The following is a 13,730-nucleotide window of genomic DNA, read 5'->3' as shown; positions in this document are numbered from 1 at the left end:
CCCAGTACCTTCGGCATCAAACGCAAATTCCTTACCAAATGCAACACCACAGCAACTCTGTGAGTGACCTTTTCAGAAGTTTCCTTTATCTGTTATGTCAATCACACATTAAAAAAAAAAAGATAAAGAAAAAAAAAAATAAGTGCATGGTAATGGGAAAATGAAGATGGAGAAGGCATTGGGACTTAATTTTGGTTATTTATTTATATATTTTTTAAATTATTTTTTAATTCGTTACATTTTTTTTTTTAGTTCCTCAGGACTTAACATCTGCAGATCTACTTTCCTAGCCATGCAAAAATAATCACACTGCTATTTAAATTATTGTGACTGGTTTCTGAACACATGAAGCGCCCCCTTTCTCCAGGCTACATTGAGTGCATGCCACGATCTTTCTGCACTGTGAATCACTGAAGCAAGCCGGTAACTATAGCAATAGTTGTGGTTCGAATGGAAAAGTTGTCCTAGTGTCCATTACTTGAATTGCACCTATTTTCATTTTCACTCTAATCATTTCTGAACGGCACATCGTGTTTCCCTGCACTTAACGCGACCAGCGCGTTTATCTCGATGAGTTACAGCGCGCCAGATGTACAATCCGTTCTGGCTTCATCTGTATATATCAACAGGGAAAAATGGAATCAGCTTGTTTTTGAAGTTGAACTGCGTAGAAGTAGAAAGTGACTGGGACATACACAGGCAGAGGTATCCAGCCTTTTAAGCTTGCTGGCCAATTTTTAAGCAACTTTCATCTGGTCTTTTTTATTTTTGCAGACAGTGCATTATTTGTATTCTTCTTGTGTCTCTTTCCAGCATACAAATGGGGGTCCATGACCCAAACACCCCCCAAAAATAACTATTGCTGTGTCAGGCTACAATTTTATTATTGTAACTTTTAATTGTCGATTTTTCTATTCAGGCCTTGTCATATTCACATTCCAATCTTTTGTTCAAACTACAGCCTTGCTAGGATAAACTAGACCCTGGCAACCAGATTGTCGCTGAAATTCCAAACCAAAAAGCTGCTGAACAAACTGATAAACAATTTAAAACTACAAAAAAATTTCATGTTCCCAGAATATCACTGTCTAAATCAAAAAATAAAAATATGTAATTAAAGGACAGGACATTTTGTCACCTGTGCTAGAAGTTTACATTCCAGCATTCGAAAATGGTAAAGCAAATGCATCACATACCAAGGCACCTTCGTACTATTATGCAATGCATATGTTTAACTACTAGTAATTTACAGTAATTCCAGCAGTAATGTAATTTGGGATGTTTTGTTGCCTGTGCTGGAGGAGATTAGTCGGCAGATTTAGGTGGTGTTTGAGTTATGTTTTCCATAAAAAGTCAAGTTTTCAAGTTGATTTTTTTGGTTAAAATTTTTTTTTTTTGATAGGTGCATCGTCGAGACTGCATCCCTCCACATCCATACCTCCTATCCCCAATAAACCAAGGTTGGAAAGAGATCATCACAGTTGTTTATTTACACCAGACAGTAAGTATAAATTAACATGTATAACATAATCAACTTGTAACCAAACCATTTATATAACAAACATTTACTTTAACCAACACCCTACTGCCAACTGCAGAGCCTGATTCCTGCCGCCTTTCTCCCCAGCCATGAACCAGGCAGCCTACCTTCCCGTCAGGACCTCAGGCCTGCCAGGCTTCCACTCCTTTTCAAATACCCCATTTTAACTTTCCCTGGGGCTCCATGTAAAGGTACCCAACAAGCTCACCCCCTCTCATAGGGAGGGAGTGTGGAACACTGTGAGTTGCTGCTCCTCCCTCTGTCCTGTGCAAACTGAAGGGTAAGCCCCACGTTGCCCTAAGTAGCTCTGCCTCTCCCTGCCAAAGCCCGGGAAATTCACTGGCCAATCATCTTCCTTCCCTAAGGTGTTGGGGAAGGGGTGCCCCTCCTAGCCTAGTCAATCCCTGCTTCCCTACACTGTGTTATGGTCATTGGGCCCCAGGATAGATACAATCTGAAAATACACCATCTAAATCCTGTCGAGGCCATGTAGGAATCAATGGCAGAGATCCCTTGAACCATTTGAAGATGGTAATAGCCTGCATGATGTTCGAGGTTTTTAGGAGGGCTTTGCCTGAAAACTTGAATAATTCAAGCGATATGAGTTCTTTCCTGCAAAAAACTTGATTCATTTGTGTTTTCAGATTTCACAAGTCCAACAAGTTTTTTCTATTCAAGTTTTTTCTTAAATAAGGAACCATTCAAGTTATGAGTTTATTTGAGGTATATAAACCTCTAACTCATAAGCCTGGGTTACAAAATGTTCCTAAAATGTAACTGCCCCTTTCAGACAGTGGGTATTTCCAAATGACATAGCTGATGCTATAAACTATGTAAACAATGGATTTTTTTTATTTCAATGAGACATTTCCAGGTATTTTAGTAGGGAAGTGTTACTTGCCCTTTCCCTAAATGCATAATCCCATTTATTCTACCTACCCTTGGCACCTGATGATGAGGTATTAAGTGTGAGTGCCAAGTCAGCGTGTATGGATGTATGGAATTCCTGGGATAACTTCTGAAGATGAACCACCTCCAAAATGGTTGCTTATATTTGTCCTTCTACTGCTCATATGACATCTGCACCACTCATTGTGGGATCTAATGTGAAAGCAGTTGAAGGTGCTTTTCTAAAGTTTCAGGAATTTCAAGTTACCACTGATGTTTCTTCCTTCCCTGTGTCAGCAGCAGTAAAGAGACTGTGTCAAGCCTTTATTCCTGAATTCTGTCAGGGCCCTGTGTACAGACTAAATGGTCCTCCATTAGAGATTCCTGCTGGTCAAGCATGACTGATAAAGGTTACCAGATCTCTGCCTATTGAATGTGACACCCAAAGCTATGTTGTCTGGAAACTCCACCTGAACAAGTGGCAAAGCATTGTTGGGAATTAATTCCAGAAAGAAAGGATTGGCGAGAGGGGATGTCCAAGTTCAATTGGGCTGTTCTGCAAAATTTACAACCCTTGGCCTATCACAGTAAACAAATTAAGTTGGAGGGTGTTACTCTGTTCAGGAAGTTACATCTTAATCAGAGGCATGTTCTGCACACATTGAACCGAAAGATGCACCTCTAAATTTTGATTTTGGGTAGACCCCCATGCCGAAAGAAGCCAAAGAACTCAATTTCAGAAAAGATCTGTTCTCCACTGATGACATGGATGTTGGATGTGCCAAGAGTGCCTGTCACACTATTCATTTAGCAGATTCTAAACCTTTCAGGGAAATCTAGGAAGCTGGCACCCAGAGACACTGAAGATGTGTGTAAGTGTCTGAAAAAGATGAAAGATCAGAATATTATCACAGATTTCAGAAGTCCTTATGCTTCCCCTATTGTGGTGGTTCAGAAAAAGGATGGATCGGTTCATCTGTGTGTGGACTACCGTACGTTGAACCAGAGAACAATGCCTGACCAATAAACTTTGCCAAGGATTGAAGTTTCATTGAAAGCTTTAAGTGTCAGTAAGTGGAAGTAAGTTTACTGTGATGGATCTTACTTAGATCTAGATACTATCAAGTACCCATGTCCCCTGAGGATGAAGAGAAAACTCCATTCACTTGTCCTCTGGGATTTTACCAATGTACCCGAATGGCTCAAGGTATTTGCACGGCCCCTACCACATTCCATAGACTTATGGAAAGGAGACCTATGCCTTGTATACCTTGATGACATAATTGTGTTTGGAAGTACTCTAGAAGAACACCATGAAAGACTCATTTGTGTCATTGACAAACTTCAAGAAAAAGGTCTAAAGCTGTTTAATGACAAATGCAAATTTGGCTGCACCTCAGTACACATAGTGGGAAATATTGTGTCTGCTGAAGGCGTATCCTCTGATCCTGCCAAAATAGAGGCAGTGCTGAATTGGCAACAACCAAACAACCTCACAGAGCTAGGTCATTTCTGGGGTTCTGTGGCTATTACTGAAGATTTGTGGAGGGATGTTCTAAGTTGGCAAAACCCTTACATGCCTTACTGGCCCTGGCTTCAACTGAAGAGAAGGCTGGCAAAAATTTCAAATTATCATTTGGGAATAAGTTGATTGATGTCTGTAGAGAAGCCTTTGCTGCTTTGAAGAAATGTCTCATGTAAGCTCCTGTGTTGTCTTATGCAGATCTTACAAAGCCCCATGTCCTCATGTGCCATGTGGATGCCAGCTATGACAGCTTGGGAGGAGTACTTCATCAAGAGTACCAGAGAGGTTTGCATCAAGTGCTGTATATCAGCCGAAGTTTTGACTATACAGTGCCCAAGTTAGAGTTTCTGGCACTTAAGTGGGCCAGTGTCGACAAACTTCATGGATACCTGTATGGAGTACCACTTAAAGTTAGAACTGATAACAACCCTCTATCATATGTTCACACCACAGCCAAACTAGATGCTACAGGTAAATGCCACAGATGGTTAGCAGCCTTATCTAATTATCAATTCACACTTAAGTATAAACCAGGTCCCAAGAATGTAGAAGCCAATGCTCTATCTAGAAGACTTGGCAACCTGCTACTTCTGCTAATCAAGAGTGGAAAGAAATTCCAACCTCAGGGGTAAATGCCTTTTGCCTAGCTTCTTCTGTAAACAGAAGGAAACTCAATGACTAAGACTTCAGATTAGTAGATGCTTTCAGCTGCCCTGCAATTCTAGGGATTGACCAGTTGCACAATTTGAAGAAAAATTATTTGATCAGAGCTCAGCTTCCTGATCCTATCATTGGGCCCCTGAGGAAAGCTATCCTGCAAAAAAGACCAGGAGTACCTTTAGAGGTCTCTGCCTTCTGATAGCACTACCCAAGAGAATGGGAGAGGTTTCAGATAGACAATGGACTCCTGTATAGGGTGCTTCTAAACCATGATCACCCTGATCGATGCTAATTAGTTATTCCCAAGAGGTATAGGCAGTATGTGCTCAGAAACCTGCATGACAAACATGGACATTTAGGTACTGAGAAAACCTATGGCTTGATTCAGGATAGCTTCTACTGGCCTAAAATGAGAGAAACTGTTACTGATTATTGCAGAAGATATCTGAGATGTTTGCAAAGAAAGACATTGCCCATAAAAGCTGCACCTCTGGAGAAAATTTTAGGGCCTTTAGACCATGTCTGCATGGACTTTCTCTGCATTGATCCTGATACTTAAGGTGCTGGATACATTCTGGTAGTCACTGATCATTATATCCGCTATGCTCAAGCATTTCCTACAAAGGATCAGAAAGCTACCACTGTTGCTAAAGTCCTTTGGGAAATGTTCTTTATCCACTATGGCCTATTCCTATCCGTTTGCACTCAAGATCAAGGATGTGATTTTGAGAGTAAATTAATCAAAGAGCTTCTGCAGCTACTCAGTATCAGCAAAAGCAGAACTACACCATATCATCCTCAAGGAGTTGCACAACCAGAAAGATTGAACTGCACCTTGCTAAACATGCTTGGCATGCTTTCTGTCTGGAGTCACCATGTTAGTACCATGGTACATGCTTACAACTACATTCGACATGAGACTGCTGTATATTCTCCATACTTCCTCATGTTTGGCAGAGAAGCACCACTACCAATAGATCTCTCTACTTTGGGGTATCTGTAGATGGGATGGACAGTATTAGTCATTCTCAGTATGTTGCTAAATTGAAAAAAAGACTTGTCTAGAGCCTATCACCTTGCTGAGGATAATGCTTCCAAAACTAATCAAGGCAACAAGAGAAGATATGATGCCAAAGTACGGCACAATGAACTTGTTCCAGGAGACAGAGTATTAATTAGAAACCTAGGAAACAAGGCTCAACATAAACTAACTGATCGTTGGCTTACAGACTTTTATGATGTAATTGATAAACTACCCGGTATCCCTGTTTACCGAAAAGTCCAAGGGTGTATCTAAAATCCTGACACAGAAAAAATTTCTTACCAATACCTCAGGTATCTGACTCGGAGATCAAACAGACTCTACTGTTTATGATGATCCCTCTGATGCTGGGAATTCACAAAATGCCTTTGATGTCTCAGTAGATTCACCTGCAACACAACCAACAGTTGTTGTTATTACTGATTATAACACATTGCATATTGCTTGTTTACAATTTTTGTACCCTTGCTGGGCCAGAAGGTATTATCCAGGGAGAGAATGTAGGTGACGTTTTAATTGCCCTTTCCCTAAATGTATAACTCTGTGACTTTAAATCTGGGACAACCAAAAATATGGCTGCAGCGTGTACTGCAGTGAGTCAGTTTTCAGTCACAGCCTGGCCAATCAGCAAGAAGGATTTTCTGCTGACCTTGTGACCTCTCTGAAGGAGGGTTGGAGCAAAAATGAAAGTGAGGCAGAGCTTTACCAGGAAGAAAAGAAGAAGAAACCATGGTCTCTGCACAGAACTACTGAGAGCCAATCTGAGATTTCTTCTCTCCTGTTGTTAGTGTTCCTGCTGAATTATTTGAGTAGGAAGCTAGGGGTTTCACCTATAGAACATTTACCCATATAGAGAATCCCATAGTCAGAGTTCAGGAAGTTAGTTAACCCTTTCCAGTCAGCCATCATATTGACTGGAACTAGTGCAGCAGGCCTGAGCTATTGCTAGGGAAGTAATCCCTGTAGTATATAGGACTTCAGCCCTGTAGTGAGTTGCCAGCATGATGGGATTTCCCATCAACCTCCATGACACATGCAGTGGATCTCCTAAGGATTTCAGGAAGCCTTCTCCTATACCAGCATTTAAATCTCAGTATGAATTTAAACTGCCAGACTGCTACCCTGCATCTGCCAGGCCCGGATTTGTGGAGAGGCCACCAAGGTCCAGGCCTAGGGCAGCTGAATTTTAGGGAGCAGCATGCTGCCCAACCACACCCACATTGGTTCAGAAACACTAGGGATGTGCAGGAGATATGATAGGTTTTTAAATTAAAACATTTTTACGAATAAAGGAGGGGATGGGGTGATGAATGGCAGCGGGCGGGGAGCTTGCTATGTAAATCCAGCCCTGGCATTCGGGTTGCCACCTTTTCTGGAAAAAAAATACCGGCCTTCCTATATATTTATCTTGTTCCCTTATTAATAACATTGGGATCACCCACTATTTTTACCAGCCAGGCTGGTAAAATACCGGCCAGGTGGTAACCCTATCTGGCATCTGCTTTGCCTCAAAGGAGTTTTCTCTTTCACTACCACTGTTAGTTGTTGCGACCACTTCACTTTACACACCCTAGGGTGCACCAATCTGGTGTTGCAACCAGTGCCGGCCAGGCCGGCCAGATGCCCTAGGCAACCTGGCCGGTCACATCGCCCAATAGGAAAGTGAGCACCGGCGAGAGGGGACCAGACTAGGGGTAGGCGGCAGAGAAGGTGCTTGCCTGGCACCTCCTCCAGCTTTGCACCCTAAGCATGTGTCTACTCTGCCTACCCCTAGTTCCAGCACTGATTGCAACACATAGCTCTGCTCATACTACTTTGGTATATCCCGCAGACCCACAGTGTGTATACTCACCATTCTTAAAGGACCAGTAACATCAACATTTTTTTAAAAAGAAATTCGTTAGTATACATAGAAAAAAAAACACCGAGACAAATGAAACTTTAAAATCGCAAAGCCTTTATTAAGAAATAACTTACCGAAACTCCGCTTCCGCTCCTCTTCCTCTTGTTTTTAATTCCTGAACCAGCAAGTGTATTTTTAGTTGAAATATTTGTGTATAGGCAGTAGTGATGTGCGGGTCTGGTTTTTCGCCTGCCTGAGCCGGACTTCTGGGTTCCTTTTATAGACCCACGCCGACCGGCCCCGCCGTTGATGTCACAAAAGGGGCAGGGGGCGAGCAGGGGTACCTCTATAAAAGTTCAACCTGGTAGTCGGAAGCCTGCATTTGTAAGGTTGCGACCCGGAAAGGGGGGTGCAAGGTACTTTTGTGTGCTTTTCTTATATCTACCAGGCAGCTGTGATCTTGTGTTAAGGAGCTGCTATCTGGTTACCTTCCCATCGTTCTGCTGATGGTCTGCTGGGGGGAAAAGAAGGGATGACATCACTCCAACTTACAGTACAGTAGTAAAAAGAGACTGAAGTTTATCAGAGCACAAGTCACATTATTATGGGCACCTGGGAAACTGACAATATGTCTAGCCTCATGTCAGATTTCAAAATTAAATTAAAAAAATCTGTTTGCTTTTTTGAAAAACGGATTTCAGTGCAGAAGGCTGCTGGAGCAGCACTATTAACTGATTCATTTTGAAAATTTTTTTTTTCCCATGACAGTATACCTTAAAGGAATCAATTTGCAAGGGGCAGATGGTTAATTTATATTAATTACCCCTTTTCCACCTCAACCACCATGCACACATGCACTTGTCAATCACTTTAAATTAGCACATAACAAAATGTGACTGCAATCCTTGTGCAGATGAAACACAACAAAACATACAAATATGGTTAATATTTTTTCATCTACCTTGGGTAATATCTATTACAATATTAGTTAATCACTTTATTGCAATGCATTATTTTCATTCTAGTACATGAGCACAAACTACAAATCTCTCATGCAATCTTTTCTCATGCACTTTCAAAAAAGACAATAAAACAGATGACATCTCCTTTCCCACTTGGAATACAACTTATTTCCTAGGGAAAATTATAAAGATATTATAACAAGTTTCAATAAATTAGAGAGATTTTTTTCTCAGAGACAGAAAACCCATAAAACTCTCTGATAGGTCTATTTACTCCCCATCATTTAGGAGAAACCATCTCCATTAGTCTCAATTTGTTTTTATCCAAACACTTCAGCAAATTCCAATTCCTTTTCCCAAAGTTAATTACGTAAGACAAGTATATCCATTAATAGATGCCTATAGTAGGATGAACTATTAAAAACTTTGTACAGTTTTATTCAGTAAAGGTTGGCAAATTCTTGGATGGATTTTTAACCTAGAAGAGTTTTTCAAATATAAATATACATGGGAATGACAATGCAGCATACTGAGAATAAATTCTTCCACATCAGCATCATTTGCACATTATCCCATCGCTTATCAGCTTCAATTAACGCCATATAATGTACTGTACATAATGTACTATCTAAAATAGTCTAGACACTACCATGCTCATATTGTGCAAACCTTGTATGAAGTATGAAGATATATATCTTTATACAAAAGATTATTTTGAACACATTACACATTTCCATGTATATTTATACTTTTGCCTTTACACAATCCCAAAACCTTTGGTTCATTTAAAAGGATTTTGCAAACCTTTAGTGAATAATTAGGTCAAATTAACATTACCCCTACGATTTTATTTTCATCAACCGTTTAACAAAGAATAGCTCCTTCTGTCCTGACCTCTACAGCTTCTTCCAGCACTTGTCATTTTGGGATGACAGCAGTTGCTATTTTGTGCACCAGAGTCAAACAGTTGGGAATCTTTAGGAAGCTGAACTTTTTGTTGTATCATAAAATTATTCTTATTAATCTTATTTTGACATAATTTCCTACGCAGCCGAAAACACTTGTGAATTACATGCCCAGCCCGTTTGCAAAAATTACAAATTGAATATTTATAGGAATTTACTTTTACCTTCAGGTCTGTTCCTAAAGGGCTAACTATGTGGGTGTCAGGAGATTCTGAGCTCTGTGACAGAAACTCCAGCCTATACTTTTCAACATAAGCTACTGCTTCTTGGAAGGAGTTATAACTTGATGCACAAATAATTGATGATGTAGAAATGTGCATTTCTTTACCAATTCATTAATCATGGATTGGGGTGTTGGCTGATCTACATCATTTAATTCCATGACTAACCTGTAAGCTTTTTCAAACATTGCTGCAAATGTATAGACATCATCCTGTACATTGCATACCTTAAATCTACTAATTAATTCCGAAAAGGGATCTCACCAGTAGCTATTAAAAACAGTTGTTTGACTCTGTCAAACTCATTACACTCTTGGCCTTCAGGACTACTAGAAAATGGCAGCTTACTTGCCAACGACACTGGTAGCCATCTTTTAAAAAGAATATTCCTCTGTTCTTCTGAAAGGTCAAATTTGTAACAGTTAGCTTCGAATGTGTGACTGCTTCCAATCAACGTTCTACATTTATCAAACTTTGGAAAGGTCTTGGCAATTTTTAGCAAGTGTTTGTCAATTTCTAATTTTAATTTTGCCGTTTGGTAGTCTAATTCTGGGTCATTGATATCCAGCATAATTTGGGACTGTCTCTGTCTTTTTGTGATCACAGAAACTTGAGTCACTTGATTTGTTTCAGAGTAGACTAAATCTGTGTCAGTCTGACATTATGTTTTTTTAATTTCCTCTGCCAAAATCTCAGAATTAACTAAGTAACATTTCTCTTCTTTCAAAATTTCAGACTTAGTAATGTCCTCTGTGTCCCTATCACTGGAGCACATTAACATGTTAAAGGTTTTAACCATTAGCATAACATTACTTATTTTATGTTTTAACTTTGAGAATGACATCCCTTCATCAATCTGAATATTTGATTCCATGCACTGATTATAAAGATATGACCATAGCTTTGCATCAGACATACTATTGTGAATTTTAAAAACTAACATGCTCTTACTTGACAAATTATCAATAAAATCCATACTTACGGAAAGCAGAGTATTCCTTTTCTGCACCCGCTCCTATGCCAATGCCAATGCCTTGAATACTTACACCAATCAAGTCTAGGTTCTTTTATCTATAGACTTCTGGAAGCATCATACATACCTGCACACTCTGCTATCCCCCCTTATGAAGCTTTCAGAGTGAATATATGTGTCATATGAAGTGCCTACTGCCCAGTGTCTATAATCTGGCAGGCTCACCACTGTAGAAATTCATATATCTCTGTATATTATTTTGTGTAAGTATTATTTTATAATAAGTATCTATGGTGAAATTACCACTCACCAAGTTAATAACAAAATATCTTTATTGTGTGGAATTATTACAAATTATACGCCCTTACCCTTGACAGCCTAAAGCAAATAATCTGTATGCATAAGTAATAAGTATAAAGTTTAAGTGTATATGAGATGCATGAGATTCATCTAAGTGTCTGTGTATCTGTGTGTGTGTCCATCTCTCAGGTAGAGAGATCCTTCTGTCCCTCCAGGGAAGAAGAGAGCAACAGAGAGAACAACTTTGTGTTCCAGAGTATATGCCTCCTTCAGGGCCTATGCATCCACCCCCCAAGTCTCTATATACGCCAAGAGCTTATGTTCTAAAGCCCAGTTCTTCCCAGTTGTACAAATATGTGTGAGTAAAACAGATGTACATACATTATACTGTGGACAGCTAATTTCTACAGTCTCTCTAATCCTGGATTGAATATCAATTCCTGTACCTACTACTACTTTTTTTTGCCAGTGACAATTACTTTAATGCAGTGATCCCCAACCAGTAGCTCGTGAGCAACATGTTGCTCTCCAACCCATTGGATGTTGCTCTCAGGGGCTTCATAGCAGTTGCTTATTTTTGAATTCCAAGCGAGAAAGCAAGTTTTAATTGCATAAAAACTAAGTATAGTGCCGAGTAGAGCCTCTTGTAGGCTGCCACTCCACATAGGGGATATCAAATAGCCAATCATAGCCCTTATTTGGCACCCCAGTAGACGTTTTCATGCTTGTGTTGCTCCCCAACTCTTTTTACATTTGAATGTGGCTCACGGTTTAAAAAGTTTGGGGACCCCTGCTTTAATGCATTGCATAAACCTTATCTGTAAGTACCTGAGCTGTACAGCTGAAATGAGAAATAACAAACCCTACTGAAATAATGCAGTGTTCTGTGTCCAGGACTAATGACAATAAGATTTAATTGGACATAAAAACTGTACCAACAAACAACTTGTATTATAGTTGTATTTACAAAATTAATTGCTTTTAAACAAACATCCTTGATTGCATGTAGGTTCCTGCTCTTCACCACCTGGGCCCATAACTCTTCAATTTTTCATTCTTCAAATTGATCCCTAGAATAGCCTGTTGGTCTGACTCAGTGTTTTAATCAGCTTTGGAATTTGTTGTGCCTGGCTTGCAACAATATTTTTTTTATAGCAGGGAGCAAGTGCTAATTTGTTGCAGGTGCTGGTCAATCTGTATTTTCCCCTGCTTAGTTGGTGATATGGCACTTTGGTGATATGGCACTTCCTTCCCATAAAAACAAAATTAATTAATGTAATCTGTTTCATGAATGTCTTTAAACAGAGCTGTCAAAGATAAAATGCACTGGGTTTGTTGGCTTTGCCTTAAAATGTTATTCTTTAGTACAGATACTTGCATAAGCTGGACTTAGGTTTGTCATCTTTTCTGGAAAATAATACAGACCTTCCTATACAGGTATGCAACCTGTTATCTGGAATGCTCAGGAGCTGGGGTTTTCCTGATAAGGGATATTTCAGTAAATGGTATCTCCATGCTTTATGTGTAATAAAAATAATTTAAACATGAAACAAACCCAACGGGATTAATTATATCTTAGTTGGTATAAAGTACAAAGAACTGTATTATTATTACAGAGAAAAGGGAAAGAATTGTATATAATATGAATTATTTGATTAAACTTGAGTTTTTGGAAGATTGCCTTCCAGTAATTTGAAGTTTTCTGGATATCGGGTTTTGAGATAATGGATCCCATACCTGTATTTATAGTTTTCTTCCCTATTAAAGTAGAAGGAACGCTATCAAAGCAGTTTATTGCCAATAGATTTGCCACAAAAGTGCAAGCTATAACACTATATTTATACTGCAGAATGCTTTACCATACCAGAGTAAACAGCTCTAGATGCTATCTCTATTTGTTTAGGATAGCAGCTGCCATATTAGCTTGGGGTGACATCACTTCCTGCCTGAGACTCTCCCTGCTCACTCTGGGCTCAGATTACAGCAAAGAGGGGAGGAAGGGGGAGAGGGAAAAAGGAGCAAACTGAGCAGCTGGAGGTTTAAGCTGAAAACAGGAAGTCTGATACAGAAGCCCATGTAAACACAATAGAGGAAAGAAATGCTGTGGGTTTTTTTGACAGAGGACTCAGAGAAGCATTACTTTGAGGGTTTACTGGTGTATTTATATAGACCTTTCTGATAAACTGACTTAATTTTAGCTTTTCCTTCTCCTTTAATAACATTGGCATCAAGCATAATTTTTACTGGCCAGGTCAGTAAAATACAGGGATAGTGGCAACCCTAACTGACGTGTATTACAATCACACAACTTATATGCGTCACACTACACTTATAAGAGCTATACTACATTTAAGACTGTCCATTGATCTTTCTCCTCTACTTTGCTTAGTTGTTCTACTACTATTTTCTTTACTTTTACTATTTTACCTTCTTCCTGATCTGCCATTTTCTCTTCTTCCCCCATCATATTTCCGCTGTTCCCTTTTCTTTCTCCATATAGTACGCTCTCATTTAAACTTCTTTACTCCTTCATGATGCTGTCTCTATCTCTTCCTTGCCCATTCTTTTCACTCTTTGTACTATTCACTATTACTGTTTCCTTTAAATTTTTACCCATATTGTGTCATTTTCTCCACAGACTTTGTCCTCAATTCATCATCTCATAAGTCTCCTACTTCTTCTTATCCCTCTTACCCTCCATGTGGATATTTTTCTCCTTTTCCTAACCTTAATGTCCATTCTAGGCTCCTTAACTCCTTAACTTTATATGCTATGACCCTTCTCTATAGTACATTCACCATTGCAACTCCA

This window comes from Xenopus laevis, chromosome 1L (genome assembly GCF_017654675.1).
Source record: "Xenopus laevis strain J_2021 chromosome 1L, Xenopus_laevis_v10.1, whole genome shotgun sequence".
Taxonomy (NCBI): Eukaryota; Metazoa; Chordata; class Amphibia; order Anura; family Pipidae; genus Xenopus; species Xenopus laevis.
This window is presented reverse-complemented; position numbering follows the sequence as displayed.